The 27983-nt window shown below is 47.8% G+C and overlaps 1 pseudogene; it reads left to right on the top strand.

The window, feature by feature from the left end:
* The window catches only part of LOC130153738 (hydrocephalus-inducing protein homolog), a 66659-nt pseudogene that overhangs the window by 34853 nt on the left and 3823 nt on the right, over positions 1-27983 (top strand).

A 27983-nucleotide genomic window follows, 5' to 3' on the forward strand; every position in this document is an offset into this window, starting at 1 on the left:
TAACCTGCAGCTGAATCCCAGCTGCTCTCCCCTTGCCAGCGAAGCACTGCAGTGTGTGCTCCTTCATCTTCATCCATCTCCCCAGAGCACCTCTATGGGAGGAAAAGCCATCTGAGGGTGTTGGTGGGTTGTCCATTAGTCGTGGCAGTAGCTTTGAGCCAGGAGGCTCTCCTGAGGGCTGCTAGCTTTCAAAAACCTCCTCTTAGCTCGTGAGTGTGGCGTAAAACTACCTGCCATGCCAGCGAACAAGTGATAACCTGATCTGCTTGGGACCCCGTGGCTTGGGGTCAGCCCCTTGCTGAGCTGCTCCTGCTGTTCCTCCCCCAGTGCGTGGCTGCTCCTGCGCTTACGCGACAGTCTCTGCAAATATGTTGTTTATTAAATGATCTGCTTGGTTTGTGTCTCCCCATGGCTGCAGGGGCTGTCTCAGGCTGCAGAAGCAGGAGGAGAATGAGAGGGATTCTTTTCTCAAGCAGCGTGCAATGGACCCCACGCTCCAAGAACGCCTTTCCCTTCTCTCCCGTGCCTTCCAGAACCAGAGGGCAAAGGTGCGAGAAGACTCTATGCTTTTCTCCAGTGATATTTTTGCCATTGAGCCGGTGGTAAGCAATAGCTGAGAACCTCTCTTCCTCCTCCTCCTCCTCCCTGAATGAGGTCACTTGGCAGATACCCGCGTCAGCGTCTTGATGTGCCGAGAGGGAAGACATGAGGTTTCTAGTGAGGCTGGGAGAGGTTGTTGCAAAAAGCGTTTCTAAACAGTGAGCTCCTGGCAGGCGGCGAGAGCCTGCCTAAAGCTGAGCTCTGCTGCAAGGGCTATAAATTAAGGGCACTTCATAAGTGTCCTTACAGTGTTCAGGGGTACTGATTATTATATATAAGGGCAGGCCTTACACGTAGCGTATGGGGATTAACCATGGGCATTAGTTCACCTATTGAAGAATGAAAAGGTCCTCTATGGAAAGGAGGCCAAGTTCAGCGCGTTTAATCACGGAAAGACCAATCCCTTCATATAATCTGGATTTATACCATGTGTGACTCTCCCTCCCAGCATCGTCTGTGAGCCTGCACGCAAGGCTGGCAGCTTTAAACGAACTTTTTGAGTTTCATTGCAGACTTGGAGAAAACTTTTTGCTTTTGTGTTTACGCAATCAAAACCTCATGTCCTTCAACGAAACAGAGCCCTGACTCTGAGTATTTGCATGGTCTGAGATGAAGAATGCCTGCTGCCTGAGCAATGCAAAATCCCTTCTCATCCTGTTGCAAACGCTAGAATAATCCGAGCCTCTTCTTTCTTTTATAGTAGGTGAAACTATTATTTTTTTTTTTTTAAGGAAGGGGATCTTGTTCTCTTCTTGGTTACTCCTATAGCCCGAATGAGGCTGAGAGCCCCCCATGTGAGCACAGCTGCAGTTTCACACCACTGCAGCTGAGAGCAGCATGATGGGACCAAGAGCCTGTGTCAGAGCAGCAGGGGTATTGCAGAGAGCGGGAGCCGATCGCCTGAGCTGTGCCAGCTGGTTTTGGAGCATGTCCCAGGGCTCCTGCTTCATTACAACTGGGCTAGGTCTCCATAACGAGCTTAACCTGCTCTTGGGCTCCTGAAGTGCATTAGGGTGAGGTCCAGCAGCCTGGCTGCCCGCTGAGTCCTGGTGCTCCGTGTAGCGCTGTACGGACCCAGAGTGTAGCCTGGCCTCAAGTCTTGAGTGGAAACCTTTTCTGAATGGCTGTGTTGATGTTACAGTTTGCTTAGGACTGGGTGTAAGTGGGATACTACAGGAGTCGTTCCCCTCCTGTCCTGTTCAGCGTTATCAATCTTTAGATTTCCATTAATTCCATGATTTGTGGAACAATGGGTTTCACATTCATAGTTTTGCTGATGTCTGTCTTCCCCCCTGGCGTATGGGTGTTTTCACATCAAATGTTAGTCTTTTTTCCTATCAATTGTAAAATCTAAAAATCCACTGCTGCTGACTTCCACAACCTTCTCCCCGGTGAGAGTCCCGTAACTTCTAGCATGGACAGAGACCCTTCTTGCAGCGCCGTGTAAATCTGCTGGAGGGGCCCCACCAGAGCTGGGACCTTGCTGCCTCGGACCTTCTGGCCAAAAGCGGCGGCTGCTCTTCTCACCTATCACCTGTGGTGCCTGGGAGCACCCTATAGAAAGAATCAAACCCTTGGAACAAGTGGCTGGAGGTTCCCAGAGGTTAGGAGGCCGCTGGAGGGACGATAGCCTTGGAAAGGCTCTCTGGGCAGGGTGGCTTTGCAGGGTTTGTGCAGCAGCTTTGCTGTGTAAGCGGGCCGTTAGCTGCCAGGGGTTGCTCTCAGTGGAAGCTGCAGCAGGCTGTTTCAGCCTGTATAAGGTTAACTTGCTGATGAAAATAATAAGAGAAAAGAGGAGGAGTGGTTTTGCAGTCAGCCTGTGACCATGAACGTTTTGAGCAGCTGTCCAAGCCTGTGGGAAACAAGCTGTTCTGTAACTCTGACTTCCTGAGTGCATCTCGAAGTTGATTTATTTTTGCAAAGACGCATGGTATGTCAGCAGAAGCATCTGTGGTAGAAGCCCAGGTGGCTCTCAAAGGACAAAGTCCTTGCTTTTTGCTGCACCTTCCCCACCACAGCTTAGCTATAAGTCACAGTACAGACACGTGGGAGCTGACTCCTTGGAAATGGAAACCAGAGGAAAGGGAGGAAAAGGATTTGTAATCATTGCTCTTACCTTGACAAGTCATCACTGTCTTGTCATTGCCTGGTAGCGACTCCTCAGTGCCACGTGTCAGCTCTGAGCCGATGGAGGTGGTCTTCAAGATGTGCAGGTTACGCAAGTGCTACTGCTGTTGGTGCAGAGGTTGGGCCAGGAGATAACAGCGATATTTGTTCCTGCAAACGTCCACCTCAGCTGAGGTGCCCAGCTGGTCCCCATCCAAATGAGAGGGGACTGCAGAGCACTTTGGTTTTTGGCAGAAGGTGCCATCTCCAGTGGGAGCTATGGTCCATCCCTCCGCTCGCTGTGGGTTCGGTTATTGATGGGAAGGGGCAGATACTGGCTTTGGCGCTGCCTTTTCCCTGAGTGCCCTGAACTAACAGGATGCACTTTGGGGAGTCACTTCAGTACTTGTGTTGCCAGCTCTGCCTTTGGGGGTTTTGGTGTGCTTTGAGCAGTGATTTCCTTTCCATGGATCACCTTCTCCCTCCACCAAACAAAGCAGGCCGACAGTTGGTGGTGCCCCACTTTCCAAGACCAGCTTTTTCCTTTTCAGGCTGGTGGAGGTTGAGGAGATTCGCATTATTTAGGGGCTGAGGGAGGGGAAATAGGATCTGCATCTATTTATGGTTGGTCTCCTTATTGAGGTCACTTCTGTAGCGGTGAGTCATGGTGTGCCGTCCCCTCGGGTATCACGTTGGCATATGCTGTAGCAAAGCCAGGGCACAACAGCAGGAGTTTTTGTGCTGGATCATCATACATCCACCGTCTGTATTTTATGCCACCTGCCAGCTGCAGCCTGCCTGAGGCTGACATTAAGCCAGAAGTGTTGCAATATCGTGTTCACAGCACTGCATAGTTGCATTTCTGCCCTGGCAAGCATCCACGGTAGTTTTCCATGATCTGACTCAACTGCCATCTTACGGAGAATATGCTAGCCGCGGCAGACCGCTGGCTCCTGCCGTGTCCTAGGGCTGGTACGCCTATGTAGCAGTAGCCCGCAAGGGTGAGTAGTGAAGTGTATCCTTTTAACCAGCAATTCTTTCTTCCCCGTGGGGTAGCAGGAATGTGAGGAACCTTTCCAACAGCCTATTTTCATTTCCCAGGAGAAATAGGTCACAATATTTTCCAGTTTTATGGTCTGACATACAGCAGTAATGAAGGGAGAAATGACAAAGGTTTCCCAAAACAGTCATGTCCTTCACAATTTTTTTTTAGCCACAGAATAGTAGAATAATGTGTAACTGATGATTTCTTCTTGCCCTCTCCCTTTGAGTCAAACAGTCTGGCGTGCAGCTTCACTGACAATACAGGGAAGCTGATTGTGGCCGTACTGCCTGAAGTTTCTGTCCAAATACGTTGAATCCTGGAGAATGGTGATTTCATGTCAGAAGCTCAAGAGGTTTGAGTCTGTTAACTGCTGGTGCAGGTTTTCTTGGGAGTGAGGATATGAGTGCAAGGCTCCATCAATAATGCTGCGTTAGGATTGTTGCAGAGAGCTGTGCGGGTGCATATGAATGGATGGGTTGTGTTGCTCGTCCGTAGGCTTGTCTCCTCTGATGCCTTAGAGCAGTCTCATCTGACTGTGCCTTGGGATCCAGCAGCACCCTGGATGTAGGGAGATATGTCCCTTACCAGGATCTTACTGCACCGCTGACTGGCTTCCTGGAGCATGGCAGGACATCTGGTGAGTTATACAGCGTACAGAGAGATGCCAGCAACACTGCAGCGATCACCGTGGTCTCGGTGGTGTTGGGCAAATCATCCCGCTGGGGCCTCGGCCGCTGGGAATAACACCTGCAGGGACCCATCGCCACTCCCTCGCTGTTTGAAGATTTACGCTTGCAGGGTTCTCCCAGGTTCTTGCTGAAGCTGGATTTTTTTTGTGCAGCGGAAGTTCACCATTTTGGTGTTCGGTTTGGGTTATTTTGAGCCAGGATCACATTCTAGTGTCAGAGAAATGCCACGTGGGCACTGACCCAGCTCCGGTTCCGCTTCCGACAGCAGCGGTGATGCAGGAACGGGAGGAGGCCAGGACAACTAGGGCTTTGTGTCATGGGCAATGTCTCATACCCCCTGTGGAGACCTGCAGGCAGCTGGAGCAGATTGCAAAGCCCTGATATTCCTCTTCTGCCAGTTGTTGCCTGCAAGCAGAGGGAGGCTTGGACAGTGAGCCCTGGCCGGGGTAGCCAGCCCTGACGGGACCTTGCCTTTGTTTGTGAGCTGGTTTACAGATCTCTTCTGCAATGATGAAGGCAGGCGTGGTTTTCTTTCTTTCTGTCTTTGTAACTAAGAATGGAAAAATCCATTTGACTTGCTAAATCTCTTCTGATCTGAGAAGACGTGTTCACATGGCTGTAGTGACACAGGGATATAAGGGAAGGTTTGGAGGGAAACCGTATCTTTTCTTTAGGTCAGCTGGCACTTCTGAAGAGATCCTTGATATGCCAAAGCCAGCCAGTTTAGTTCCTTTATTATAGCCCTAATTAAAAAAAAAAAAAAAAAAGGCAAGCCTTTACCGGGTGCTAGTAAAGGTAAGGGACTTAATTTTTTTCACAGCTGCTTCCAAAGTCTTACACATTTTGTAAGTGTTGTTTGCTCCTTGCTCGTCATTGATGCTCTAAATAAAGGCTTACAGGGCTGTGGTTGAAAACAAGAAATGTAACGTTTGTAAGTAAATGATTTGTTGTCTCCTGTCTTAGGAGGGAGATGTCTGGCCAAATTCTTCAGTTGAAATTTACGTGATCTTCAAACCCCGAGAAGCCAGAGTGTATCAACAGTCTGCTGCGACATCTCAGGTACAGCTCCTTTCTCCTCCTCCTGCTACCCACAGCAAAGGCGAGGCACAAATACTCTTCCAGCCCAGTTGGTTCCCACGGAATTCCTAGGAAGAGCCGGTGGTCAGCAGGGCAGTGCCAGCACCTTCCTGCTGTCCCCGTGGCTCCCAGCTGGTCTGTGCAGAGCCAGGGCTTAGCGCGCCTGGCTCCGACCGCTGATCCCAGAGCAGCCAAAGCAGCGAGCTTTCATACCATGCATTCGTTGTGCTGCAAGGTGTTTGTAAAGGCAGAGAGGTACACAGCAGAAGAGCTTTGGTGGACGAGCACTAAGCCCCTATAGACCTCCAGGATGAGCCTTTATTACGTGGATGCACCATCGGGCTCCTGAGGCGGTAGGAGCTGAGTGAAACGTGCTCCCTGCCCCTGGGTCACCTCCCGCTCTCCAGGCGCTGCCAGACCGTAGTGGCTGAGCCCTGCTGAGCGCAGGGTGTCTGTGAACGTGCCACACGTGTGCTGCTGTCCCTGCGTGGGAATCGTCACCTCGTGGCTCAAGTCTATGCTTCATCTGGGTCGCGTGTTACAGGGCTCGCTGTCCTCAGCAGGGTGAGCACCCTCCCCAGAAGTCAGAGTGCGAGCAGCCTGCTAGACAAGCTTTATGCTCCTCCCGGCTGACAGAAGTGCTGTCGGGTCTTTTTCTGGGAGCGGTTATCACTGACCCACCGAGTTATGCCGCCTTTGCCCTTACAGAGGTGATGGCCTTGCTGTGCTGGCACGGGGCAGGGAGTGCTTGCAGCAAGCTCCGTGGTTCAGGTTACCTTGTCCTTCCTCTCCGTCCGTGTGGTGCTGCTTGAGGTGTTTTTCAGGAGTGGGAGGTCCCTGTCAGATTTCCATCCAGGGAACGCTCTGGTTTTCCCCATCTAAGAGGAAGGAGGTGCGAGGCCCGTGGTCCCCAGCAGCCAGGCTCCCGTTCTGGAGGGTGCTGAGATCACTAACCCAGCTGCTTCGAGCCATTCCTTACTGCTCCAAGCTGACAGATACAAAGGCCATGAAACAGCTTTTTATTGATACGGTAATTGCGCAGGGTTTACTTGGCAAATGCCACCTACAGTAATTAACCAGGGCTCGTGTTAACAAACCGCCTTCCTGGCCGCCAGCTGCAGTTGTTAGAGCTGTGGAAGGAAAGGCTTGATTTAAAAAGCTGCTCCCAAGGGAATCCTGGCTCAGCGCTGTGCTCCTGGCCCTGGGATTTTTGCTGTGGTGGTGGGGCTGTCCATCACTTTGCTGCAGGGATCTCCAGGGGTTGTGCCTGGAGAGCTTTTGTTGTTGTTGTGGCAGAGAAATAGGAAAATTACTTACATGCAACCTGGGAGTTACAGGAAACAGAGCTGGGCAAGCGATCAGTGTTTAGAAAGAGGAGCCTGCTCTGGAAAAACCCTCGTGGTCCCTCAGGAGATCTGAACTCTTCCATGGGCCCCTTGGGAGAGGACCTCAAGGAGGTCACCTACCCCCCATCCCTCACAAAACAGAGCTGAGCCGCTGTATCGTCAGGGTGGAGACTGTCCCAGGGTGCAAAAAGAGTTTAAAGAAGAAACCCGTGATCTTTAACTAGGGAGTCATTAATTTTGCTTCTTGACGACTCTGAGCAGTGTGACAGCCTTCCTCGTGCATTTGCATGCCAGTCACAGATCCCTTTGGAGGACGATTTGCAGACAGCGTGTGCCCCTTGCAGGGAATATTTAGAAGCTTTGCCCTAGTGCAGCACTGTGAAATTGCAGTTGGATCTCGAGCCCCACGGGGAAGTGGCTGGCCTCCATGTGTGTTTTTGCAGTTGCCTCCATAAATTGCTTAGCCGAACGCTTCTGGATCAGGTGATTTACAGAACTCATCAGCACTGTGCAACTTGCAAAGCCAGCGGTTAAGAAGTGGTTTGAAATTTGTTTTGTTTAAGCTCAAAATGAACTTTCTTAGTTATTCATGCAAATAAAGCCATGGCTCTTGAGTGCTGGAAGGAAGCCCGTGGTGGGGGGGCTCAATCACCTAAAATTCTTTTTTTGTTGTTTTTTTCTGGATATGGAAATGTACTGGGTTACATCTGATTTCTTCCAAAACCCATTTCTAAGCCGCTTTTGCAGGGAGAAGCAAAATCCTAAGTGCTGATCCCTCCTTCACTTGCCGTGTCCTACATCGTGTAAAGCTGGATCTCTGTGTTCATGTGGTTGGTTGAGAATCACGTTCAAAACCAACCTCAAAACCTGGGGACGTTCCGTGGGCAAAAAAATGAGTGCCAGAAAGCAGCAGAAGTTAGGGACTTGGGAAACAGTTCTGTGCTGTTGGGCCACCCACACCCCTGTTTCTTTGAATGCCGAGTTGTAATCCCTCCATGATGTGCCAAGGTGTTAACCCGACTGAGATCCGAATTCTCACTCCACAGAACCAGGTGTGGCTTTGGGACTGAGGACAAGGAGGCTGCGGCCCCTCCATGCCCTGGTCCATGTGCTCTGGGACACGCTGTGGTGGGGGCATCACACGGTCCCAGCCCGGGGTACCCAGGCCTTGGCCAGCGGCTGGGTGCTCCTGGAAGCCCCAGCTGCTAGCGAGGAGCGGGACATACTCTCTTTTTTCTTTCTTTTTCTCTCGGCTGTCCTGAATGGTCTGTATTTTACTCTGCTCCTCCTCCTTTCAGGAGAGCACTCTCTGAGGTTCACCTGGAAGGAGAGAGCGTAAAACTCCCAGGGTTTCCTAAAGTTCCAGCATCAATGTAGGGGCAGAAGAAAGGATAGCTTCCGCAGACCTTCCAGGAGAGGCTGAGGGCCTGCTGCAGAAGGGAAAGAATGGCCACTGATTTTTTTTGATGATAGTGGCCGTGGGGCATGCCTCACCCATGATTATGGGCAAAACTTGTCCCTTGGAAATCTTTGTCATTTCCTAAGAGCTTTGATGGTTTAGAACATCAAGTTTTTAATGAAAATTAGGCCACATGTGATGCAAGATGGAAAAATCTTCTGAACAGCGAGCACCCAGTACTGCCTCTTTTCGGGTGTCTGTGCAATAGAAGTACACAGCCCTCTGATGCGTGCCTGAGCTGTGAAGTGTAACTCATCTCTGCTGTCAGCTGGGCTGCGGCTGGATCCGCTGAAAAACCACTGAATTCAGCAAAAGCTCCCTAGCTCTTCCTTTCTGGCTTTGGATGTGATCAAACATCCCCGTGCCACGGTTGCAAGCCCAAAGTCAGGGATCACTGAAAAGGCTGTTCCAGGAGGGTTTTTTCCGAGTTGTGATCTAGTCACACGTGGGCTGCTCTTTGCAGTAAGAAGTTGGTTTGGACATTCTGGAATGACTAAGCAGCAGACTTTTATAAAAAAAGAAATCAACTTTCAGTCCCTAAGCTTTAGTTAATGGTGGGTGTCACACAAAAGGACCTCAAAGGATAGAGGAATAGTTTTGCACAAAAGCCACAGTGACGGTTGTGTACAACTTCTGGGGCTACCTTCTGCTCCTTGTGCTACTCGCTTTCCGTACAAGAGTAGAATGGGATGGCAGTGTTACCGAAATCTCGGAATGAAGAACTTACCGACACCAATGTGATGTAGATAAGCAGACTTTTCTTTATGGACGGCCGGGTGCGTGAGCGAGTCCCCTCACGATCGACGCACACCATGGTTCAAAATCATACACCTTGTATAGAACTCATTCATACATATTCATTAAATATCCATGCATAATCGTAAGATTTCCCATGAATCATTAACATACTCTCCTCCCATATCCGATTCTGCGCAGTAAAGGTTAGAAAGGTCCGGAAATGGGTCTGGGGTACGATTTGGGTAGGTGGTATGTGAGTCGGTGGTCTCGATCTCCCCCTGCCGGAATTACCTGCCACTTGAGGTAACTGTTTCTTGGCCAGCAACTATGGGTTGCTTCGCTCGACTCTCCCCAGTTCACATAAATTCTCATTTTGACATTTTAGTACATCCTCCTAGGTTACATATAAACAATCATCTCAAATCTTAAGTCTGTTATCTAAGTTCTAAACATTCCTACTAGGTGATTCTGACCAATTCCTCCGGCCTTGGTACGGGGCTGTACAGAGGGTTTTCTATAGCCGCTTTTTACTATAACTGTAAGTTTCATTAAAATATATTTTCTTATCCTCTTATATTTCTATTACATGATTGATTTTATAAAATCAAATAATCAATCAAATAAAGTCAATCTTAACTTATTAGCAAATCTATAACATTTCCCCATCCTCTTATATTTCTATTACATGATTGATTTTATAAAATCAAATAATCAATCAAATAAAGTCAATCAATCTTAACTTATTAGCAAATCTATAACATTTCCCCCCTTTGAAAGTGTTGAAAATCATTATTTCAATACTTTCACATTATTTACATATCATTTGTTTCAACATATTTTGGTGGTGGCTATACCTTGGTGGACTGGTTGGTACTTCTCTCATGATCATACGATTGATTGCAATTCTATTGGTAAACTGCTTCTTCAAACATGCATATACCAACATGATCATCAAAAAGACAATCAGTAACAGAAACAAAGTTTTGATTAGGGATTGTATCCAAGAGCTCAAGTTCCTTCCTAATTTGTTAAAAATTTTCCCTAACCAGTCTTCTGACATATCTTCTTGAATTGATTCTGTTTCTTTTTCAATTTTATCTAATAAATCCAAATCATGTTCCACATCTTGTGTGACATTTGAAATGGGGATGCAACAGTGGTCCAGTTTATCTTTGAGATATCCACATACTCCATGTTCTTTAAGTAGGAGCATATCTAGTGCCATTCTATTTTGTAAAGTCATTCTAGAGGTCGCCTGTAATTGTATATTCAATTCCTTAAACCCCTTTTTGGTAACGTTTGCTAATTTTTCCACTTGACCAGTTAACTTATAAAGCCATGCTCTGTTTCTATATGATGCTATAGGATTTAAAAGTGATTCAATTGCCCAGCCAATTTTCACTCCTGTAGATGGTTCATTCCAAGTACCATCATTTGTCTCAGATCTCTTTGTTCGTTTCAGTTCTAAATTTTCTAGAGATCCTCTAAACGGTGATTTCTTCCAAATCGGACACAATGTTGGCACGCCTAAAGTTATTTGTTTCACTTTACCATCTAATGGTAGATGAGTTGTCCAGGTTCCATCACTCAATGCCCAAATTAAATGTCCTGGACTTTGAATAGTAGATTTTCTACAACTAAACATAATTCCTCTTCTGGGTATATAGGCGCTAGATAGATTGAGAGTATTCTTAAGACCTCGACAAAAACAACCATATTTTAAAGCGGCAGCCAAAGGAGGGATTCTTTGAATTATTAAGTCTGCATTGCTACAATCATACACTTTTTCACATTTCCACCATGGCACTATTTTATTCTCCTTTTCTCCCAATGAAGTTGATCTATCATTGACCCAGGGTAATACTGAAAACACTTTTCCATCCCAGGTAAAACACCAAGGAGTTTTTGCCATATACTGAAAATGGGAATATAAGGTCATAGACCAAACCGGATCCCAAACTATTTCCTTTTCCTGTAGGGTTCGATTCTTTTTCTCACATTTTGTCTCGGTTATCCATACACTGGTGTTTGTTGTAGCCATTTTAGGCTAGTAACACCATCCCTTGTTCCCTAAATCTCCATATAATCCCGGTTTAGCTACAGATCATCCTTTACATTCCCAAATGGTTGAATATACTGGTGATTCTTCCCCAACTTTAACCTTTTGCAATTCCCAAGTTTCCCTAGGTTCTTGTTTACAATCCATTGTCTCATTTTCATATTCTAATTTGGTCAGATTCATGGTTAAGATTCCCCATGGAATAGATTCACCTACTGCCCTCGGTATTGGTAAACAAGCAGTGATCTGCATAACATTTTGTAAATTGGCAAATCCTTTAATCAATCCTACCATCAGATTTTCCTCAGCCGTTTGTTTGGGAATTTCAATCACTTGTTCTGTCTCTATTTGTCTTTCATTCCTGTCCACCAAGTCAGCCCATGATCCTGCCAACACTACCAACCCAAATGGAATCCAAAGAACGATCATAACCTGATATGAAAAATTAGACATTTTTCAAAGTCAAATTTAAAGTCTTTGGGTCACGGTTGATAATCTTCCATGGAATAGGTGCTTTCTTCACTCGAGTATAATGGATCCAAGCATCCGATTCTGCTATCTTGATAGCCGTAAAAGTGGTTAACAGTACTTGGAAAGGTGCTTTCCAACGTTCCTGTAAAGGTTCAGAGGTCCAGGTCTTCACATAGACATAATCTCCTGGTTGGAAATCATGCACTGAATTTTCCAGGGATAAAGGTCTATTCCAAATTACTGCACTCCGAATTGCAGCCAAAGTTTTTCCTAGAGAAAGCAAATAGTTATATACATCCTGCTTTCCTTTTACATGTACGTTTGGATTTGGTTCTGGAGACTCATATGGTTTTCCATATAATAATTCATAAGGACTGAGTGAGGTTCCACTCTTTGGCTGTACCCTGATACGTAATAATGCCAATGGAAGCGCCTGAGGCCACTTTAGACTGGTTTCTTGACAAATTTTACTTATTTGTCGTTTCAAAGTTTGATTCATCCTTTCCACTTTCCCACTAGATTGGGGTCTCCAAGATAAATGTAGGTCACAATTAATACCCAATACTTTGCTAACACTTTGGACTACTTCAGCAACAAAGTGTGGACCTCTGTCAGAAGAAATTCCAATAGGAACTCCAAATCTCGGAATTATTTCTTGTAATAACCACTTCACCACTTCTTTTGCTTGTGTAGTGCGACAGGGAAGGGCTTCTGGCCATCCTGTAAAAGTATCAACCCCTACCAGGATGTACCGGTACCCATTTTGTCTGGGTAGCTCTGAAAAATCTACTTGCCAATCATCTCCAGGTTCTACACCAGATTTCAGTCTACCCTTTTGAACCTTTTTCTTAATCATTGGATTATTTTTCAAACATACTTCACACTTTGCAGTTACCATTTTAGCTATTCCCAACATCTTAACTGATATTACTTGTTTTCGTAAAGATGTTACTAAGGCTTCTGCTCCCCAGTGACATTCCTGATGTCTCGTTTGAATTATCTCTCTCATCACAAGAGGTGGAATTGCTACCTGTCCATTAGGAGTTACCCACCATCCCGCTAAGTTTTTCTTAGCATTTAATAACGGACTCAATTTGTCATCTTCCTCTGAATATCTCGGGTTTTCCCTAGGAAGGGTTACTGTTTTAGAAGGAATTATTGCCATTTGCGATGCTTGTTTCTTTGCTACCTTTTTTGCTGTTCTATCAGCTAAATTATTCCCAGCTATTATTTTTGTATTCCCAATCTGGTGTGCCTTACAGTGCATGATTGCTACTTGATCTGGCTTTTGAACTGCTTGCAATAATCATAAAATTTCTCTTTGATGCTTAATGTTTGATCCTTGAGAGGACAATAACCCCCTCTCTTTCCACAAAGCTCCATGGACATGCACTACCCCAAAGGCATATTTTGAATCAGTCCAGATATTTACTTTCTTGTCTTTGCTTATCTCTAAGGCTCGAATTAAAGCGATGAGTTCTGCCTTTTGGGCTGATGTGGTACTCGCCAATGCTCCTGCTTCTATAACTGTAGTCTCTGTTGTTACCGCATATCCGGCGTATCGGACTCCTTGTTCCATGAAGCTGCTTCCATCACTATACAGTTCCCAGTCTGGTCGCTTCAGTGGTACATCCTTCAGATCTTCAGGACTGGAATAAACATACTCGATGGCAGCCAAGCAATCATGCTCCAGTCGTCCTTCTTCCTGTATGGAACTTAAAAACACTGCAGGATTTACCAGGTTAGTTGTCTTTAGAATCACATCATCTTGTTCAGTCAGTACTACCTGGTACTTCATCATTTGGCTGGGAGACAGCCAGTGTCCCCCCTTCTGTTCTAGGACAGTTATCACCATGTGTGGGACATAGACTGTTATTGTTCTTCCCAAAGTCAATTTCCGAGCTTCTTGTATGAGCATCACTGTTGCTGCCACTGCTCAAAGGCAGTTTGGCCACCCTCTACTCACTGTGTCCAGTTGTTTAGAGAAATATCCGACTGGTCGTTTCCAGCTTCCTATCCTCTGGGTTAACACGCCCAGTGCAAGGTGTTGCCTTTCATGAACAAACAGCTGGAAATCTTTGGTTAGATCCGGCAGTCCCAAGGCAGGTGCAGACATTAAGGCACGTTTCAACTCTACAAAAGCCTTTTGCTGTTGTGGGCCCCATACAAAGGGGGAATTCTTTTGGGCCTCGTACAGCGGTTTAGCTATTAGCCCATAGTTCATGATCCAAAGGCGACACCACCCAGTCATTCCCAAAAATGCTCTGAGTTCATGAATATTTCTTGGCTCAGGTATACCACAAATAGCTTCTTTGCGATCTTTTCCTAATTGTCGTTGTCCTTTTGAAATCTCAAAGCCCAGATATATCACAGTCTGGCAGGCTGTCTGGGCTTTCTTCCTGGACACTTCGTATCCATTTAGTCCCAGGAAATTCAAGAGGTCGATAGTCACCTGTATACAGGTAAGTCTTTCTTCTGTAGCAATCAATATGTCATCCACATATTGTAAAAGTAAATGCCCAGGTCTTGATTTATCCTGTTTCCACATTTCAAGTTCCTTTGCTAATTGATTTCCAAAGATAGTTGGACTGTTTTTAAATCCTTGCGGTAATCTAGTCCATGTCAACTGCATCTTTCGCCCAGTTTGAGGATTTTCCCATTCAAAAGCAAACAGTTTTCTGCTTTCTTTTTCCAAAGGTATACAAAAGAAAGCAGCTTTTAAATCAAGCACTGTAAACCGTTGATAAGTGTCCCTTAATGCTGTTAACAGTGTATAAGGATTTGCTACTACAGGATAAATGTCCTTAACTAGTTGATTTACTGCTCTCAAATCTTTTACCAGTCTATATTCACCCGAGGGTTTTCTGACTGGTAAAACAGGAGTATTATACTCAGATTCACATTCTTCCAAAATGTTATACTCCTAAAATTTATCACTCAATTTCTTCAATTCCTGTCTCACTTCTGATTTGATTGGATATTGTTTAATTCTCACTGTTCCTGTGCCTTCCTTCAAATCTATTTTAACAGGCTCTGCTAGTTTCGATTTACAGGAATATCTGTTTCCCATACAGTAGGGATCACTGCCAAATCCACCTCCGGTGGAATTTCTTGTTCCTTTACTCTTTCGTGTATCATCAAGATTTCTCCCGTTTTTGACTCGGGTATTTTCAAGAAAAGTTCTCCTTCATCAAAAACAATTTGTGCATTTAATTTAGACAACAAATCTCTTCCTAACAAGGGTATCGGACATTCTGGTACATACAAAAATTCATGTGTAATTATCTTATTTCCAAATTTCAAATCTAGGTGTTGTAGGAATGGCCTGGTTTTCTTCTTTCCCTGTTGCTCCTATTATATTGGCTGGTTTTGTTCCTATTTTTCCTTTACATGTATTTAATACCGAAAATGTCGCTCCTGTATCTACTAAAAATTTAACTTCTTTATCTCCCAGCTAAATTCTAACCAGAGGTTCAGCTGGGTTCCCTCCGGTCCCCTTCAGTCGTCTAAAATCATTATCTTGGCAAGGTCGTGAGAAACACTCTTGTTTCTAGGGCAATCCTTTTTCCAATGTCCTTCCTCTCTACACAAAGCACACTGATTTACTCCTAAGGGGGTATTAAATTTCCGATGGCCACAGTGCATACAACCTCCCCTCCCATTAAATCCTCGTCCTCTTCCTCTGCCCCTTCCTCTGTCTACCGTTCCTGCCATTACTGCCAATAAATCTGTTCTCCTTGATTTTCTTTCTTCTCTTTCTCTGTTGTTATATACCCTCCATGCGACTTCCAGCATTGTATTCAAACTCCTTGAATTCTCTCCCTCCAGTTTCTGGAGTTTTTTCCTTATATCTGGTGCCGATTGCCCCATAAAAATCAAAGCCAGTTGCATTTGTGCTGCCTCTGTTTCCACTCTCAAATCAGTATGTTTTCTGGCAGCTTCCTTTAATCGTTCCCAAAATGCTGAGGGAGATTCATTTTTATCTTGTCTTACTTCATATAATTTAGACCAATTCAGAGATTTAGGCATGGCATGTCTAATCCCATATAAAACCCATTTCTGATACCGTCTCAGTCTTTCTCTATGTGTTACATTATTTGGATCCCACTGCGGATCCCCAGATGGAAAATTCTGTTCTATTGTTCCACCTGTAATTCCACTCATCACATCCAACTCTGCCTGAGCTTTACCAGCTTTTAATACCGTTTGCTTCTCTGTATCATCTAACACATTATCCAGGATCACCTGTAAATCATTCCAGTCTGGATTCTGTGTTCTAGTTATAGTATCTGCCACCTTGCCCACTTTTTCAGGATCTTCTCTATAATTTCCTGCTGCCTGCTTCCAAGTCATCAAATCCATAGCTGTAAAAGGTACTTTCACATAGACCGGTCCATCACTACCAACTCCCTGTCGCAGGGGAGCTATAGTCTGTGTCTGTTGCCGAGTTCTCCGTGAAACAGGAGTATGAATTACAATCTCCGATAATCTCTCTTCCACATCTCCTGTTCCACTGCTATCCGGTTCAATCGCCTGTTCTCGTGCCCTAGATTCTCAGCCCTGATTCCTTTCTCTCCTAAGAGGGGATATATCTAATTCTGGTCCATCATCACTCTCAGTGACAATCTTTTTCTTTAAACAACCTTTCCCGATCTCACAAGTTGAGCAACACCTTTTTACTTTCTTGTTATCAGCAGTTACAGCCATCACAAAATTATCTCCATCAGTTAACTTGCATTCATCCTGCCAGTCTTTTCTCTGTCTCAGGTAAAAGAACAAATCCACATATGGCATTTCACTCCATTTCCCTTCCCTTTTACAGTATAACATTAACTGCAGAATAGTATTATAATTCAGTGTTCCATTTATGGGCCACTTTTCCTGATTTTCCAATGTATACAGAGGCCACCAATTATTACAATACTCAATCATCTGGCTTTTTGGCAAATCCTCATATAAATCTCCCCAATGTGCCAATAAACATCCCAATGGAGAATTTTTCGGGATTTTATCATTTACAGCAAGATTACGCATGCTTTTACTTTTAAACAACCGAGTTAACTTAGATGCCATGGTATAATCACTCACAGTACAATACACAATTATTCAACTCTGTCTCCCCGATCCGCGGATCCACGCTCCACACTCGCTTTCGTGCTTAATTGCACGTCTCACCCTTACAGCCACACTCACACTTTCCCACAATTGTTACTTTAAACAAAGACATAAAACACAATATTATACACTTCTTAATTTTCTTCTCGATACACAGACACAATAAACAATTCTGTATCAGAAGAAAAACCCCTCCTAACTTCTTGTTAGAGGCACTACCTTAGAGAACACTATAGCATGTAGGTTCTCTTGTTTCCACTTTTGTCCAACCCTGCAATAGCTTTCGCTTATGTCTTACGGGCAGGCGCCTAGGCTTCCTCTTCCACAAGGATCCTTATAGTCCAACCCTGCGCAGCTCTCACCGCGTCTGACAGGCAGACTTACTCAGTGAGACTCAAACCCACTGGTGGGTCTCCAACCCACTCCTTACCATACGCTTATTATAGTGGGACTCCTACCCACTTACTACAATTACAAGGAGAAGTGTCTTACCAAAATCCAGGGAACGTCGCGAAGAGCCTTACGGATCGGGGATCGATGGGTATCCCCGAGAAATCCTCGGTGCCGGCTGGAACCGATCAGGTCCCCGACTCCTCCGGTCTCCTTCAGCGAGGTCCCATCTGGGTCGCCAAAACTGTTACCGAAATCTCGGAATGAAGAACTTACCGACACCAATGTGATGTAGATAAGCAGACATTTCTTTATGGACGGCCGGGTGCGTGAGTGAGTCCCCTCACGATTGACGCACACCATGGTTCAAAATCATACACCTTGTATAGAACTCATTCATACATATTCTTTAAATATCCATGCATAATCGTAAGATTTCCCATAAATCATTAACATACTCTCCTCCCGTATCCGATTCTGCGCAGTAAAGGTTAGAAAGGTCTGGAAATGGGTCTGGGGTACGATTTGGGTAGGTGGTATGTGAGTCGGTGGTCTCGATCTCCCCCTGCCGGAATTACCTGCCACTTGAGGTAACTGTTTCTTGGCCGGCAACTGTGGGTTGCTTCACTCGACTCTTCCCAGTTCACATAAATTCTCATTTTGACATTTTAGTACATCCTCCTAGGTTACATATAAACAATCATCTCAAATCTTAAGTCTATTATCTAAGTTCTAAACATTCCTACTAGGTGATTCTGACCAATTCCTCCGGCCTTGGTACGGGGCTGTACAGAGGGTTTTTTATAGCCGCTTTTTACTATAACTGTAAGTTTCATTAAAATATATTTTCTTATCCTCTTATATTTCTATTACATGATTGATTTTATAAAATCAAATAATCAATCAAATAAAGTCAATCAATCTTAACTTATTAGCAAATCTATAACAGCAGGGGGACCTAAGCCAAAATCTGAGCTAGAATTCAGGCACTTTAGGCTGCTCCAGTGGTTCAAGAAAGGCTTCAGACTGAAAGATCCTGCACTATGCCATCTTAGCAGACTTAAGGAAGAAACTCAGCATCCTGGAGTTCAGCTGTAAGCCTTGTGGTCTCAGTTGCCTTTGCAGCAAGGGATATGTGTGTTAGCAGTACACTTAGAGCTTATCTGGTTTCAGTAGCGAGGAGGCTGGTTTTCCGTAACTGCTCAGTATGCTTCAGGTGGGGCGTCTTTACAAAGCTGAGCTCTTGGTTTGATGGTGGGAACAGGTGAGTGCTGCTCTCTGGAGACCGTAAAGCCCCGTCTTAACAAGGCGCTGCTGCAGGCGGTGAGCCCTGGAGCACCCCGGTACGGAGCCCTACGTTAGGCGCAGGTGGTGGCTGAGATGCTCTGCCTGCTTGAGGCAGCGCTCGGGTGCGCGTGTCGCTGTCAGCAGGCTGCTGGGGTATCGCTGTCAGCAGGCTGCTCTGCCTTGCTTGGGCTCATACTTCTCAGCTCCCGTGCGGTCGTCTCCGATTGCAGCGATACAGACAGCAGATTTTTCTCTCCGGCTCTGTTTTGTGAGCTTTGTGCCTTCTCTGAATGGATTTCAAAGCTCGTTTAAGTGCATGGGAAGGAATTCAGAAATCATGTTTTATATGCAGCATCACTTTCTGAGGGTGCAAACTGATTGCTAAGTTACAAACCAGCCCAAGGGCTCCGTCAGAAGTTAGAAACCAGCCGCAAAGTTGATGTGCTGAGGGAAGAGAAGGGTCCCGTATCTTCTCGCGGAGCATCTAGTGCTGGTGCCACCCAGCCCGGAGTCGGGGACTGGCTCTGAGGCTGCCTGGAAAATCCAGGCGAACCGAAGGAATTCTGTACTGACATGGCAACCTCTCCCCAGGCCGTGAGACCAGGCTGCCCCTGCGCATCAAAGGGAGCGGCATAGGGCCCCAGCTGCGCTTCAGCTTTGACCAGCTGGACATCGGGAAGGTTTTTGTTGCATCAGCCCCCAGCTACGAGGTGAGCAGTGGGGCTTGCTGGGGTTGGGGTGGATCCTGATGGCCCCTGGGGCAGCAGTGAGCTTTGTGCACCTGCTGGATTTCTGGCAACACAGGCAGTTATGTGCACGCATTATTTGATGTAAGTTAAATGTGGGAGTTTTTGCAGAATCTGGATAGTTTTGATGGGGTCTGAAAGGTGTGTATGTTGTCCACAAAGCCCCGATCCCTGCGTTTTGGCAACCTCCCTTTGAGACCAGCTGGGAGGCTTCATGCAGAAAATCCAGCCCTTGACACATGATAGCAACACCGGGTCAAAAAGGTCAGGATCCAGAGGCTTTTGTTTCAGCCCTAGATGCACTGCGCCCTGGTACCCTGGCGGTTAAAAAGCAGCTGGAACAAAGGTGTTGTGTTCCGACTCGAGTCCGTTGCAAACACCTTTCAGTGAAGCGCAACTTGCTGGATCCTGGCGCCGGAGGGAAGCCGGGCAGCCTCCCCGCGCAGAGCTGCCCGCGCAGGCACCGGGAGCGCTGTCCCTGCTGACCAGCCTCCTGCCACCCTTCAGACCTGGTGCCCCTCTGGCTCTATGAACAGAGCAGGGCAGTTCTGGAAATGAAGCAAAGGAGCTTTCTGGGTATTTGCCTCCCCCCGCCGATGGTGGCAAGTTTTCTCAAAAAAAAACCAACCAAAAAAACCCCCAAGATACAGCAACTGGAGGCGGTAGAAAATGAGGCAGTACATGGTGCCAGACACTTTCAAAAGCTTGAATGTTGCAGGGAAGGACACGTTAAGGTGTTTTCTTGCCAAAATATTGTGCACTGTATGTATGCATTTTTTAATGCTGATTCTTTATTGATTCTATATATATCAATGTGTTGGTTTCATTACTGGAGAAAATGTGAATAAGTAGATGATACTCCAAGTGCTGTATTAAGTAGCCAGACTGGAGGTAAACTTCAGTGTAGGATCCCTAAGTGCAATTTGTAATTAAGGTGTAAAACATATGAGTAGTTTCCAAGTTACCAGTGCAGAATTTGAATACAGGAATGTTTTCAACAGCAGCTGCAAAATTAAAAAAATAAGGGCTGTACCTCTGCTTCTGTCTCAGTTTTTCTGACAGGTTTTGCGAGGACAAAACTTAGGGAAAATAACTGCCAAGCAGGTAGATAAGTCCACAGAAATGGCCGGATTTCACCTGCAGCCTTCGGAAACTGTAGAGCTTTGCTTTGGGTAGGTTTGGTGACCACCAGTGTGCTGATACTCACAGGCAGGTGTGGGCATTTCTTGCTGAATCTCAGCAAATGCTGCAGGATTGTGTAGCTTGTTGGAACAGTAAATAATGGTAAATTAGTAGATGATGGCTGTGAATATTTATGAAAGAGATTCTTTAGAGCAGGTGGAGCTGCTATGCCCCTCACTCTCATCCTTTCTTGACATGTCTGGTTGAGCAAAGACAAAGAGACTCTCAGATCAAAGAAAAGAATAAAATGCGCCTCACTGACGTACCCTAGCAGAGTCGGGGAGTGCTGCTGAAGCTGGTTATGGGGCTGTCCCAAGGTATTTTCTACATCCAGTAAACTTGCTGGCTGTAACGGGAGCTGAATGTGTTTTGCCCTTGGCAGGACTGGGCTCATCTGGAGCGGGAGCAGTTAGGTGACGATTCGCTGTAATGCTGCGACCGCCCTTTGCTGCTCTTTGGGGCAGGTCTGCATCGCCTTGGTGATGCTGAGCACATCCTCAGCCCTGCAAGTCCAAGCGGACTGCTCTGTGTCAGTGGAATAAACCCAGAGTGACTCTGTTTATGTGAAGTTATCACTGGGGTTTTTTGCATGCAAAAACCCAAAGGCAGAAACTGTCCTGTTGTGTTTTCTTTGGCTTCAGCCAAGCAGCAGCACACAGCATCTTCTGCCTTTTGTAGAAGTTTAATTAGAAAACAAGTCAGCCTTCTGTAAGGAAAGAAGATTCCTCATGTATTTCCATTTTGCTTTCTTGCTGCTGCAGGTGATCCTGTTTAACAAAGGAGTCATTGATGCCCCCTCCAAGTTGGTCCTTCCAGCGACCGCTCTGGGCTCCTGCTTCTCCTTTCTCCCCCAGGAGGGCATCGTTTTACCAGATGTCCTCCAAGTCATCCAGATCTCCTTCAGTTCCACCGCCCTGGGGCAGTTCACAGAAGGATTCCGGTTCAGTGTGGATGGGTCCCCTGAGCCCGTGACCTTGACCGTCAGGTGAGGAGGGTTACAGGAGCCTGGGGGGTGCCTCCACAGTAATTCCCACTGCAGACTCCTCTCCTCGAGATGGCATCTGCCTCCTTGCTTTCTGTCTTGCCTTTGTTCCAAGGACCCCTGTCCAGCCCTTATCTCTCATTCTCCAGCCCCACAACTCAAGCTGTTTGTTTCAAATGCTTTTGAGATGCCCACCCACCGGGGCAAGCCGAGCCTCCCTCTTCAGGGGGGGTTGTGCACTGGATTTAGTTCTCCAGGGAGGGAAAAACTCCCAGTTCTTTTGAGTGGAGATGAGCTGGCTGGTGGGACATGGGGCTGCAGAGGAAGGAACAGCGGTGGGAGTGCAGGTGGTTCCTCTCCTACCTTGTGCTCCTTCCTGTTCTGCGAGGACCCCGATCTCCCTTCAGAAGCACTATTGGAAGATGTGGCTGTTGCCATAAAGACTGCCCTCTTCCCCCGTTCTCTTGCAAGCTGCGCTGTTACCGGCTGTAGCGCACAGGGCTCTGGGCTGGCTGCTTGGCCGAGCCCTCTGGGCAGTCCTTCAGGTCTGACTTCCTTGAGCACAGCTCCTGTGTGCTCAGCAGAAACGGCAGTTATTTCCCCCCTCGCTGCAAGGCTCACCCTTGGCAGTTTCCCAGTGTGAGACCCAGTTGTGGCTGGTTTGGAGGCAGTTTTCTGTTGTCTTTTGGCAAGTGCTATTACGGAAAGCATGTCTGCTCCCTTTGCTCCATCCAGAGTAGGATGCTGGGGCTTGGCAGGTTAAGTCTGATTACGTGAGGTCCTTGGAGAGGGAACCTCATTGCCAGAAGGGATTTGCTACCTAACTTGTTCTCAGGAACGGATTCAGCTCCAGGAATCGAGAATTAGCATGGGATTGAAACTCCTGAAAGTCAGATTTTGAGTGCTTTTTGATTGTGCAGTCAGAAGATGCCCAAACCATAGGTGATCACTCTTTGCTTGGAAACAGACCTGACGAGGTCCTGAACGCTTGTTCTTTTGCTCTTTAGAAAGGGATGCTGGAACTGGGACACCACGGGTGAGTGCAGGTCCCTCCTGCGGGAGGCTGGGGTCTGTTCATGTGTACGAGAGACCCGGTGGCAGTCCTGTGAATAAAACTAGGAGGCACGGGTCACTGTGCTCCTTGATCTGTATTTGTTTTTTTCACCAAGAGGCAGAGCTGGCATTGATTGGCATCAACCATGAAATTAATGAATGTTGTGCAGCTTCAAGTGCTGATTTCAGTGGATGTTGGTGAGTTTGGGAGTTTGGAACCTCTCTGAATTTAGGGATGGGCAGGCTGGTGTGGTGGCTTCAGGACACTCATGTTTGGTGGTGCAAATAGTCTTGCTCTTGGATGTGTCAGCCGGTGCACTGGTGACAAGCTGATACTTTCCACCAAGATTCCGCCATCCACTGTGTAGTGCTTGTGCTGCGTTTCTCAGTAGATGTCTGGGGCTCCTGTGGATTCGTGCCTCAAAATCCTGCACGCATAATGGTAGTGTGGAATAAGGTCTGAGGAAGATGTCCATATAGGCCATGGAAAGGCCAGTTCCAGCAAAGAGATACCAAAGCAGGGAACCTGTGGCTGAGAGGGCTAGTTACAATGAACCTGCTTCTGCATGGACAGCTCTGCCCGTCACATGACAGATGGGGAAACTGAGGCACAGAGCCATCACTTGTTCAGGGTCCTTCACTGGGCCAGCAGCAACCTGGGGGTGTACCCTGCCTGCCCTGGTGCCCTGAGCCACCTCAGCAGCTGCCACCTGCTGACCACGTTGCTTTGGCTGCCTCCTGTGCACAGGGATGCTGTGCCGAGCGCAGGGGTGACGGGTTGATTTGAAACCCACCGTGCTGCTGAGACCAGCTTCTATCCGTCCCGGTGGTAACGAAAGCCGAACACTTTGCAGTTCTTTTTAACCAAGCCAGTTCCTCCTCTGCCTTTGTCCTTACAGGGGCTGTGTCATCGGACCGACTTTCCCTTTCCATGTACCTTCCCTCCATTCGGCGACGTCTCCTTTGGTGAGTGTGCCCTGGGCTTGGACCGCTGGTGGGGAGGTCTGTGCCTTACTGAAATGAAGCGCTTTGGGAGCGTCTGTCGCTTGTGTTCCTCCACAGCAGCCTTCAGGGTGTTAGAAACAGGGCTGCCGCTTGCTCAGGTGGTATTTTGCTGCCGTGAGATCAAACAGGACCAAAGGAATAGAAAGTCAGGATTTTCCTGGTGCCCTCAGAGCCTGCTCAGCCCCAACCTCCCAATCCTTGGCGGCAGAATGATGGTGAGAGCCCTTGTCCCAGAAGGGCCCAGGGGATGGGGCTGCAGGAGAAGGGAGTTGGAGCCACACGCTAGCCTGTGGCTGCTCAGGGTGAACGTTCCTGTTGCAAGGCGAGGACACCACTTACCCACTTGACCTTTAGTGTGAGCTGTTAATTTGTGCTGTGAGGGCTCCTCGTTATCACCTGCCCGGTAATAAGCCCAGGCAGTAGCTCGGCATTGGTTTGGGCAGTGATGTCTCCAGAGATGTGGGCTCCTTCTCCTTCTCCAGCCGAAGCACTGCTCCACTGACGGAGCCGGTGGCTGAGCACCCAGAGCATCTCCACTGAAATGCAGATTCTGATTCTCCATCTCGAGTCTCAGAGAAAAGGCTTTGTACTGAGATGATCTAAAGTTTACATGTGAAATCAATTGGGGATTGATTGAAGGGCCATGATCATTCTGTGCCCAGGATGCCTCTGTGGTTTCATGCGGTTCGTGGCCTTTCTAGGAAATCTCAATACTTTCCCTGAGCCACTTCCCCCTCTCCCTGCATCACCACTCGGCCACTTCTCTGCTTCCTTTTGAATAAATAGACCCACAAGAAACGCACCGGCAGAAATGCGGTTGTGTAATAGGAGGTTCATCCTACTTTAATCTGATTTCATTAACAAGGCCTTTTCAGCTGAAGGCAGCTATTGTATTTTTGCTTCTTGTCACTGTGCTGCTGGCTGTTGTCTGCATCTGGTGACTTCGGTCCCATTTGGGGCTGTGCAGTGGGTCAGTCGGTGCATGTCCTTTCTGTGCCCCACCCCCGCCTCCCTGCCAGAGTAATTGCTGGCGGTGGGCAATGGTCACTGCTGCTGGGCACAGAGGGACTATCTGCTGTGTCTGCGGGTGGTTTTCCTCCCTGTCATTATTCAAATAGCACTTGGTAAGCAGGGCATGGGAGGTGTCTTCTGGCAGAGCTGGTGTCCGCTCCAGACCAAGCTGCGGGCTGGTGTCCTGCCTCTGCAGGAGCCACCCCCTCACCCAGTGTGGTTGTACCACTGGTTTTCCGTTGTGGAAAGCAAGTGTCAGAGCTGAAGTGATGTCAGGCTTTGTGGGCAGTAATCAAAGGCAGTGTGGATGTGATGTCCCCGTTTGTTAGGTAAGGTGAGACACAGTTCCTGCTCATTTCTAAGGAAGCATCAGGTTTGCCTGCAGTGAGGTGGGCCGAGTTGTCATGTGCTCAGTCTGGTTGCCCAGAAACAGGAGATGCCTTAAGGGTCCTGCCTAGAGAAACTGCATTAGAGTGCAATGCATCATGTTGTAGTGCCCGGTCTCATCCTTTCTTTTCCTTACATGACAATGCCCTACTTTCATATATTGAAAACTGGGGGAATGTTCATGGAGTTAATGGGGGATTTTACAGACTGAATTTTCAGAATAAATGCTCTGTCTGGGTGCACACTGATCAGTGAGAAAGAGTTGGGGCTGGTTTGGGGGCAGGTGAGAGAGCTCCTCACAGGTAGAGACAGCTCTTCAGCACCAACGGCACTGCCCATTGCCAAGGAAGCAAGCTGTGCCATCCATGGAAAAAGCAACTTCAGTCACAACTCACTCCTCCCTGAGCTTCTCCATTACCTCTCATTCACACTGAAAAGAGATAAACAACAAGCACCGGTCTATCCTAACAGGAGAGTCACACCAGGAATCACGGGATAGCCGGGGACTTAACTGATATTTGTCTCACCTTCCCAGGCTTTCCTCGCACCCTGCCGTGTCGCCTCACTAACACCTCCTTGGTTCCCATGACTTTCAACCTTCGCATCCCTGGCGAAGGCTCAGGACAGCGCAGCGTCACCAGTTTTGCTCAGATATCAGACAACACTTGCCCGTCCTGGAGAAAGGGAGCCCAACATCACATCAAGCCAACTGAATTCACCATAATGCCCTGCAAGGGGACCATCCGCTCCCAAGGAGCCCTGGGTATCCAGGTATGGCACGAGCCCGGCCATACGTGCTTCAGCAGGTGGAGCTGAAGCTTCACTGGTGCGCAGGAGGGCTGTAGTGCTGCTGGCTTTGGGCATAACGCAAGTAAGAGATCGGTGTTCGTGTTAGGTTTTTGTGAGCTGGGGTACTCTGGGGCGGAGCACCGTTTTGTTTCCAAAGTTGTAAGCCAAGGATCATGTACCCTACGGTCAAGCACAGAAGCCATGCGTGCGTGTCCGAGCTGCTTAGAGCAATTTGATTTAAAGTGGGCCGAGGAAGGATGGGGACAGAAGGTGACTGTTAAAAGAAAGATGTCATTGCATAAAGCAGTTTGCTATTCTTCCCGGTCTTATCTTTCCTCTCGTGTGGAGCAGAATGGTTGCATCCACTGCAGCGAGGACTGGAAAAGCTCCAGCAGCCGTGAGCTGCACAGCTGCTGCTGGGCCACGTTTTGCCCTCGGCTTCCCACTGTAAAGCTGGACTCATTCTGTGAAAGTCAACAGATTTCCTCTGGATTTATGCTGTTGTAGTCGAGAGTAAAAATTGGTCCCAGTGGCAAGTAGAACATGAATTGTGCTTTAATTTAGCTTACATATGCCCTGGTATGCAAGGCGTACTTAATAAATCGGATATCGCCAGAAGAGTTTTGTTACTCGGAAAGACAGTGGTCTACACGTGGACCAGCAGGAGAACTAAGGCAAAATATCGCTCCCTTTCCTGACCGTGGGTGAGAGCCAGAGGACACCACGCGTGGCTGATGGCTTCTGGCAGTGATTAAGTATCTGACGCTCTTCTCCTCTAGCAGGTCACCCTGTGTTCCAACACGGTGGGGCGATACGAGCTGGCGCTGGTGGTGGGCGTGGATGGTGTTGGCCAGGAGGTGTTGGCGTGCCTCTCACAGCCAGGTACCGGCGCTTTCCTTGCAGCTGGCCACCTTTCCCCGCGTACCCATGCCCAGCACGCTGCCTGGCGTGGGGTGTCCTGGCTTCAGCTCCAAATGAGAAATGTTGCTTAACGAGCTAGTTCTGCCCAGCTCGCTGTGAGCACAGCCGTGCTTTGAAAGCAGCCCATGTTGAGAGGCACCTGTGCTCAGTGCTCAGGGCCATGCCTCTGTCTTTTTTTTATTTTATATTTTTTTAAGGGAGCAGTGATTATATTCACTATTGGCCTGTTGTCTGGGACTTGAGGAGTAATGAATCTCCAAAGGACTGCCCCTGCTTCTCCCTGCAAGCGGTGGGCTCGTGCTGGGTTGGCCCAAAATGCAGCATTTGTTTGGAAGGCGGCGAGCAGCCTGCTGAAAGCTGGGGTCTGGCTCAGTTAATGAAGGCGTGTGCAAATGGGAAAGGGGCTTACGGCAGGAGTGGTGAGGGGAAACTAGTCCTTGGTGTGGCAGGTGAGCTCAGGTTTCTCTGGTTCTCTTGAGCATGAACGTTCCCAGACTTAAGCCAAAAGCTGCAGCGTCGTTCAATGCCGTTGCGCCGCAGCGGGTGCCAGTTTAATGATGAGAGGGACGCAGTTCGCTGGTGCTGTTCCCTCTCCCCGGCAGAGTCACCCACTGGGTGCCTGGGCTGCAATTTTGTAAAACGAGTGGGAATGGGAAGAGTCAGTGTGTGGGCTGGTGTGTGGAGGACCCAGGCAGCTGCAGGAGCTGGGAGAGGCTGGTCACCCACTGCGAGAGGCAGGCGGTGCTGGTGCCCTCCATCGCGGGGGCAAGCGGCTGAGGTTTCAGGCAGGGCGAGAGCGGTACGGGAGAGGAGGGAGTTGCTTTTACTGAGATGCGGGAGTCTTGTTTTCCTTGAGCTTTGGGGAGCGCTGGTCCTCAGCGGGAAGGCTCCCGCAGAGCTCGTGCCTTGCTGGGACTGTGGGAGGGTCCTTGCCGGCCTCCTGGGGCAAGGGAGGGGCAAAGCTTGATGAGAGAGCACTGGGGCAGGGCACTGGGCAGCCTCTGCCACGGGAGTCTGGGGCTGCCCCTCCTTTACAAGAGGCTGTTGAGTAAGAAGAAGTTAGAGGTGATCGATTGCCGTAGAGGTAGGAAATGTCTATCTGGCAGAGACAAATGCCTTGTGTCTGTTTCATGCTGTTTGGGGAGTAAACAACTTCTACATTCTCTCAGTGTCTCTAATTCCCTTTGGTCATCTCTTCACCCGGATGTGTCGTTCCTCCACTGCCCGTGCTCAGCCCTGTTCTGACATTTGGACGGTGCTTTCTGAAGTTCCCTTGCGAGTGGATGCTGACCCTTGTGAACGACAGCGATCTTCCAGGCTGCTATGGAGTCCTTCCTCAGGCTTGGCGTCGTGTTCGCCTCCTGCCCTCAAACGTCGTTATCGAGGGGTTTGTTAGGAAAAAAACGGGGTTTGGATAAGACCTTGCTGTTTTATATTCAAACCTAAAGTTTTGGAGAGAACGGGAAGCTACCTGAATATGAACTTCAGGAGCGGTTTGAACTCTTCAGAAAGCAGTTTCGGTTCT

The sequence above is a fragment of the Falco biarmicus genome, chromosome 8 (genome assembly GCF_023638135.1).
Source record: "Falco biarmicus isolate bFalBia1 chromosome 8, bFalBia1.pri, whole genome shotgun sequence".
Taxonomy (NCBI): domain Eukaryota; kingdom Metazoa; phylum Chordata; class Aves; order Falconiformes; family Falconidae; genus Falco; species Falco biarmicus.